This window comes from Electrophorus electricus, unplaced genomic scaffold (genome assembly GCF_041902795.1).
Source record: "Electrophorus electricus isolate QZ-2024a unplaced genomic scaffold, ASM4190279v1 Scaffold49, whole genome shotgun sequence".
NCBI classification, from domain to species: Eukaryota; Metazoa; Chordata; class Actinopteri; order Gymnotiformes; family Gymnotidae; genus Electrophorus; species Electrophorus electricus.
Window position 1 is genome coordinate 96,868 of NW_027658767.1, and position 7,406 is coordinate 104,273.

The 7,406-nt window shown below is 38.5% G+C and overlaps 1 non-coding gene across 1 annotated transcript; it reads left to right on the forward strand.

Annotated features, from left to right (window-relative positions):
* Nucleotides 1–3,861: 3,861 nt before the first annotated feature.
* trnai-aau (transfer RNA isoleucine (anticodon AAU)) lies at nucleotides 3,862–3,935 on the forward strand. The gene has a single exon. It is a non-coding gene; the product is annotated as a tRNA-Ile (tRNA).
* Nucleotides 3,936–7,406: the final 3,471 nt, after the last annotated feature.

Consider the following 7,406-nt stretch of genomic DNA (forward strand, 5'->3'; position numbering starts at 1 on the left):
TTGCTTATCTTAGATAAATCAATGTTTGAAATAATTAATGCTTTAAAAAGCATGGTAGCCAGGAACAAAAAAGCAACCAAAAGTATTCAAGTATCCATTTTTTTATATAAATTTTCATCTCTGACAAGGAAGATGTGGAGGGGAACCTGGGAGGCTGTTGGACAGGGTAATGAACTGGATTGCAGGCTCAAACACTGTATGCACTTATATGCACTTTAAGGACAGTGTTCACTACCAGTTCCGTGTACGCCTTTTTTTCTATCGTCACTTTGTATCAACTGGGAAGGAGCAACTGTCATTCACACCCAACAGGAATGCAGCTAGATGTGATCTTGAGAATTCTTGGCTATAGAATCGCCTTGGCTATAGAAGACCTCACCTTAATGAATGCTTTGTCTGCATCTTGGCTGCATCTGAGCTGGTGGTTGAAAAGCAGGGCCCGCAGCTGTCGGTTCTGGTGCTGGATGTCATACTGCTTAGCTGTCTGACAGGCACGCACAACTCGTAGGTCTGTTCAAGGTAGCACTTGTACACCTCAATTTCCATCGTAATTGTCCTGTACAACCATTAAAAATTTGACAGAAGTTAAAAAACAGCAGAACGGTTTGTTACAGCTGGAAAAAAATAAATAAGAAAATATTGTTTGTTGATGTACATGAAAGTCAGAGAGCCATGAGGATAAGCCCTCTTGTCCAAAGTTCTGATCAGCAGTTATGACCTCCTAACACTGCAATCAAAATGCACGGGCAAAAGATGCATTACTGAAAAAACACTCTGCACATCTGGATTTCATGTCACCACAGTCAAAGTTGAAGGCTTTGTTCGGTGAAAAGAAAACAAATGCATCAAAGTTGACGTTATACTCAGTAAGAACTCAGTACAGTAAGAAACTGCAAAATACTCAGAAAACTCTGTGCATGAGTCAGTGGCTCAATAGTCCAACTAAAATCAGCCAGGACCACAGTTTAGTTGGGTTAAACATGAGTCAACTAAATCCTTAGTCAGAGAATTATATTCTGTCTTTGCTGCTTACATGATCAGCTTCTTTCAAATAGCCATGTAAACTTAGTTATTTAGGAATAATATCAAACTACATGTGGGCCATCAGATCCTGTTTGCCCGTGAAGACCCACTCACAATCTTTGCCCAAGTCCAGCACTGGACATGCATTACCTTGCAGTTTCACAGCTCTGGCACTGCAATAAACCCTGCATACGTCTTAACTAAGAAGGCAACAGTTCAAATGGAAAACCTACTTCCTCTCTGGGAGTGAAGGAAGCCAGCTGCTTGATCTTCAGTGTCTGGTTGAGTCTTGGATGCATCAAGCACAGGGACACCAGCTGATACCCCATGGTTGAGGTGCTCCATATATTGTGCAAGGATCGGTTCGTTATAATCACCATTCTGCATTTTTTAACAGCAGCAACAGCATAAAATGGTTCAGTTAAGGGTGCATCATTGGAAGGCTTTCACTAAAATATGTCCTCACCATGTCTCAAATACAGCAATACCTCTTAGAAGCCATTGTACTGCACACAGAATGGACAGTCCCAGCAGTTTCTGTTCCCATATGGAACCTCAGTGTTTTGATTACAGAACCAGCAATTCACAATGACATGAACTGGTTTCTTCCCATTGAATAGGGAGTTTATATATATAACTGAATTTGATCAAACTGTAGCAATGATTGTGAGCAAGGAGCTTTCATTCTACAGCCTAAAAATGAAAGTGGCAAATAAATGTATGTTACAAATAAACCAAACTTGAAACGTTATATGAATAGCTTCATGTTGAATATACACAGTTAATCACTCATTAAAAACTACATTCTATTAATACAGAATGTTTATGAAAGTTAATTTAATCTAACAATAAATGAACAGTCGAATATTGTAGTTCAAACAGTCCAATAGCTGTAGTAATGGCTTAATTCATTTTGCTTATTTAGAGAGAACGATACATTTGAAAACCCACAGGTTTGTGAATTTGGGTCTCTAAATCATACAAAAGTAGGTTTTCTATTGCTGAACAGTTAGCTAGCTAACAAACTACCAGCACCTAAACGATCAAAGTTGAAAGCTGAACAATGAAATGGTTCCACAAGGAATGGTTTATAGCCCCGAGTTTGACACTTGCTGACCTCAACTGTTAGCTAGCTAACTAGCGTATCGCTGTGATAAAGCGATACAATCTTTAGCAATGAGGACATGAATAAAGTATCCTTTACAATTTTCACAATATTGTGAAATTTAATTTGCTGGCATTGGAGGTTATTAAATATTCACAATATCAATAATAATTCCTTGGCTCACAGAATCAGACATTACATTTTTGCTGTTATGGCAGCTGTTATAAAGATCATATTTATACAGAACCCTGTTCAGTTAGTGCTAGTATTGAGGAACCATTGCATAACTAATAGCGGTACAGAGACAGAAACATCATGTGTTCAGATGAATAACTGGATGTGTGTGAGACAGTCTGTGAGAGGTTTGCATTTGTGTGTTGCATGACTATGAGTGGGAAAACCATATAAAGGTAAAAACATTACATCTGCAACAAGGATCTCTTCTATTTGAAGGAAAGGTTTAAGTTAGACACAGTCTCAACAGAGTAAGTTAAATCTGTCTGTGTTAAGACCAGTTGACATATCAGTGGTTTATCACTGATTATGTCTGCCACTGAGATACCACAAATTAAGCACTCCAGATTCCAAGACATACAGTTGTGCAGTGTGAGCCATACATCAATTTGAAAACTTCCAAAGTCACGTAATGTGTGCATGGCATAAGCGTATTAGCAGGCCCCGAAAACATTTGCTATCAGAAAGGATTTCATCATAGAAAAAAACTACAAATTCTAGACTTGAGAATGTGAGCATCAATCCCACTAACACTCACATACTAAAAGAGCACTCTACCACTTGACCTAGTTCTCCTAGAGTGGGACTTGTTTGCAGATCGGACAAAAGCTGAAGACACAGTGGAATGGCAATTCTCTAGGAGATCATACCAAATCCTGCATCCACCCTAAATATTTCATCTAGCTGTGAAGTCAAAAAAGCTTATTCCTGAAATGACAGGAATAGTTCTTGCAGATTCTGATATGCTATGCAAACACTATAAAATGTGAGCTATGTTAGATCTGGCAGCCATTGGCTCTAACTGTCTCTTATTATTGAGTTAAGCAATGCTTACAGAATAACTTTCTATGGCTTCAAATACTTCCAAGAATTAAACCTTGCAGAGCTCTGTAGCTAGACACATTGTCTCTGTAGGTTTGACATGTTCATTTGACAAACTAGCTAAAATAGCATCTTTTGGTTTGAATAAATTGCCCCTTAGACCCAGACAAAAAATTGCTCAAAATCTTTCTGCTTATTCATGCAGCAATGACACAGATTTCCAAAGAAAGAGGACGTATGGTTAAAGCTAGAAAAAAATGCCTACTCTGTGCTCAGGCAGAAAATCTGATATTTTAAATATGTCCCTAAAAGGTTTATATTCCTTGGCTCACAGAATCAGACATTACATTTTTGTTGTTATGGCAGATTTCATGGTGTAATAGACAGCACTATGTAACTCGCAGCAATAAAGCTCAGTGGACTTTGCAATTGATGATTTCGTCATTGTGTACAACTGCACTGAATTGCTCTTTAACAAAAGCTTCTCCACATTTGCTTTTGAAGTTTAATTCAAAAGTTGGCTGCAGAATAACCATTTGTCAGAGGGAACAATAAGTGTCAACTTTCACCTATGCTCGGTCGAAAAAGTGGCCGTAATCTCGTTGACACCAAGTCTACAATTTCATGGAAAGGTTCCCTTCAGTGCTGCACCAAAAAGTGCAAAACGAACAGAGAAAGGCCGATTAGCTCAGCTGGTCAGAGCGTGGTGCTAATAACGCCAAGGTCATGGGTTCAATCCCCATATGGGCCATGTGGGTTTTGTCTGATGAATGACCCCTTGTCAACAAACCACCTGTTGCAAACAGGGCACCTCTTTGAACTTGTGTTGCTTATAACATTGCTTGTAATTCACAATCTGCTAAGACATGTTCCAAGTACATGAGAGTGTGTTCTTGATTACAAAACTTTACCCATGGTTTTGTGCTTGTTTCTCTGCATTGTTCTTGGACAATGCAGAGAAAAGTATGAAATCAGAGGGACTCTGGCATTAGTGTAAGGCTCTCGATCGCTGTGTGAATAGGTCAAAGAAGTCATTCCAGAGGCATGCAGACAACCTGCATCCTCCCCATCAAATTATAGCCAGTTAGGTGTCTGGCAGTGCCAGGGAGTTCAAATCCTTTAGTCTGAAATGTGTTGGGATATGATTATGCCTGCCACTGAGGTCTGACAGCTCCACAGTTGCCTTGTGAAAAGAATACAGTATAGACCGGCACCCACATACATTACTGTACACATCAGAGATCAGCGCAGGAATATCAGTTTGTAAACCCGCCAAATCTGCCCCCACAGGCTCCCTGAGTTCTACTAATCGCTCCAACACATTGTTTCAACCTCAGTTTCTTTTTTTTTGAAGCACATGAGGCAGCTTCAGCTATTTCCACAGGCAATCATATTAGATGTGCCATCAGTAACCAGACATGTGACTTTATTTTATTCCCCATTCTTCCATAAGAGAGGATTTCACACAGGCCAAATTTTCAGCCGTATGCGCCTGCAGGAATTTCACAACACCAAGTAGTGTAGACTTCAGAAATGTGTTGTCATCTATAAAATGGTAGGTCACAGCCAAGAAGGCATCCACATTAAGAGATGTCCACATATCTGCTGACAAACTCATTGCAGGAATTTTCTGGACCTCAGCTTTGGCCTTCTCTTTCTCTTATTGACATTTGGCCTCAACCATGGCCTTTACAGTCTAAAGGGAAGGAAGAAAATAATTATATATATTTTTAATACTACTCTCATAATGTATCCATGTCACCACACATACCTTCCTAGTTAGGAGAATATAAGTTGAATCCAATTTTGCTACCAAGTCCCTGAAGCTTTTATCCTCAACTAAGCTAAATGGCTGTGTGTCTCTAACTATCATGGGGACCAAAGCCTCATCCAGCTCTTCCTTTCTGGTCACTGCTTTGTAAAGATTAGATTATACTTTGTCACCAAAAAATATAGTACTCACCAATGAAATTCACTTTATAATCCAATCCAAACTGCAAATATATATATATATATATATATATATATATATATATATATATATATATATATATATATATATATATTTATGTATATAGAGTATATACACATTTTATATACATGTGCATAATAACGTTAACACCTTGTGACAACTGATAAATAAGCCAAATGACATTGGCAAGGGTGACAGTAGGAAAAACTCACTGGAATGGTGGAAGGGACTTGGAAGGTGTCAGACTCAAAAGGGAACTCATCCTCCTTCGGTTAACCCTGGATAAACCTGGCCAGAGATGAGTTGGGTAGAGGATGGCTGACAAATTGTAAGCATGAAAGATACACTACAGCATTCCTACACAAAGACATCATAGGAGATAGAAACAGAGCACAGTTCACCTGAATAGAACACCTGGGTAGAAATACAGTAACTCATTATTATAACAGTACAAAGAAATGAAATGTGGATCATCCAGGTGAGGTTCATCTGCTAATCTGCACATAAATATTGTTTGTGACAGTGCAGAATGTTGCAGGTAAATGGAGGGCAAGGTGCTGTCATTTTAAGCATTTTAAGGCAGGTCCAGGAAGGAGAAACCCCAGCAGGTAGGAAGAGTTAGTGGGGAGCACAGATAGCGCAGCACTCCAGAATCATGTACTGGAGCATGGTGTGTCCACTGGGGGGAGGTGGGGTGGTTGGAAGAGCATAAAAGACTGTTGTTACTGCAAAGATTCATTTAGACCTTTCATTTGGACTGTTATTCTTTTTGTAGGGGGCGGGGGGGCATGTATTTAATGAAATAATAACGAAAAATTAATAGATTAATTCATACCAACTCAAATTTGCTGGTAAAGAAATAATTTGTAAGGTAAAAGTTATTTTAAGAGTGATGTTAATGAATTTTTTAAAATGTTAATTATAATTTCATTAGAATAATTCTAACATCTACGGGATGATCTGAGGGTTAAAGAAAAAAGAGGTGGACCTTATGGGCAATAATGCAAAAGTCATTATTGTAGTACAAGACCCTTTGTTCTAGCTAAGTGATCTGCTGCATCTCAGTTTGAGTCATGTAGAATTCTAAAGACAGAAAGTCTTTATTCTGGCATAAAATAAAACTGAAGGGGGAAACATACTTTGAGTTAGTACCAGTAGTTATTGATTGTACACAAAGTCCAGTATGCATCCAAATGTAATCAAGAGATATCTGTTGGTAGCTGAACATCTCCAACTCGTACAATGCAATGTTTCTTCGTGTCAAATGAACTTAACAATTCAAACATTCATAACTGGCCGTGTTTCTTGCCAACATACTGGTGTTTGGACCTATGGGATTACATGTCTGTTGCCTTCAATAGCTTAGTTGGTAGAGTGGAGGACTGTAGAATTTAAAACTGTTATCCTTAGTCTGTCAGTTAAAATCTGACTCAAAGGAAGTTTGTTTTTTCACATACAAGCTTCTTTTTTAATTGAGCAAAAAGAGCGTGCCCTGACCAGGAATCAAGCCCAAGTCGCAGTGGTGAAAGTGTTGAATCCTAGCCACTCACCCACCAGCAATAAAGCTCAGATGCTTGACAAACATTTTTCAAATTCTGTATTCCTAGTATACTGACGATGTTTGTATGCATACTAGACTTGGTATGCATGAGCATTAGGAGGTCATAAAGAGAGGTATTCATATTTCTTTTTAATCCACATAAAAATTAAGTTTGAAAGAGAATCCTAGCCACTAGCTCACCAGGGATAAAGGTGACAGTTTCCTCTGACATGAACATGACCTACATTCATTGGTAACATTTTGAACGAAACCAGGCAAAAGTATTTAGTCACTAGCTGAAATAGCTCAGCTGGGTGAGTGTTAGATTGAATATCAAAAGACTCCTAGTTCAGTCCTGGGTTTTGGTAGCTGTGCAAGACCAAGCTCCTTATCAAATTGTCCTCTTTTTAAGAATATTTCATAAACTTTTACATTCCTTTCTAAAAACGAATAAGACATTATTGTTTTTACGCTATTGTTAGAAGTCATAGTGTAATAGTGCTCTAGACTTTGAATTCAGTGATCCTACTTAAACTTTAGTGGAATTTGCACTTCCTTATGATATGTTTCCTCACTGCACAGAGAGCCATTTGAACATTGGCTTCTGTATAAACCCTTTTGAAATGTTTTTCATTAGTTGTCTACTGGCCAAACAACTGGACAAAGGAAGGGTAGGCGTCAGCTTGCATGTATGCTTGTGTTGGTATCCT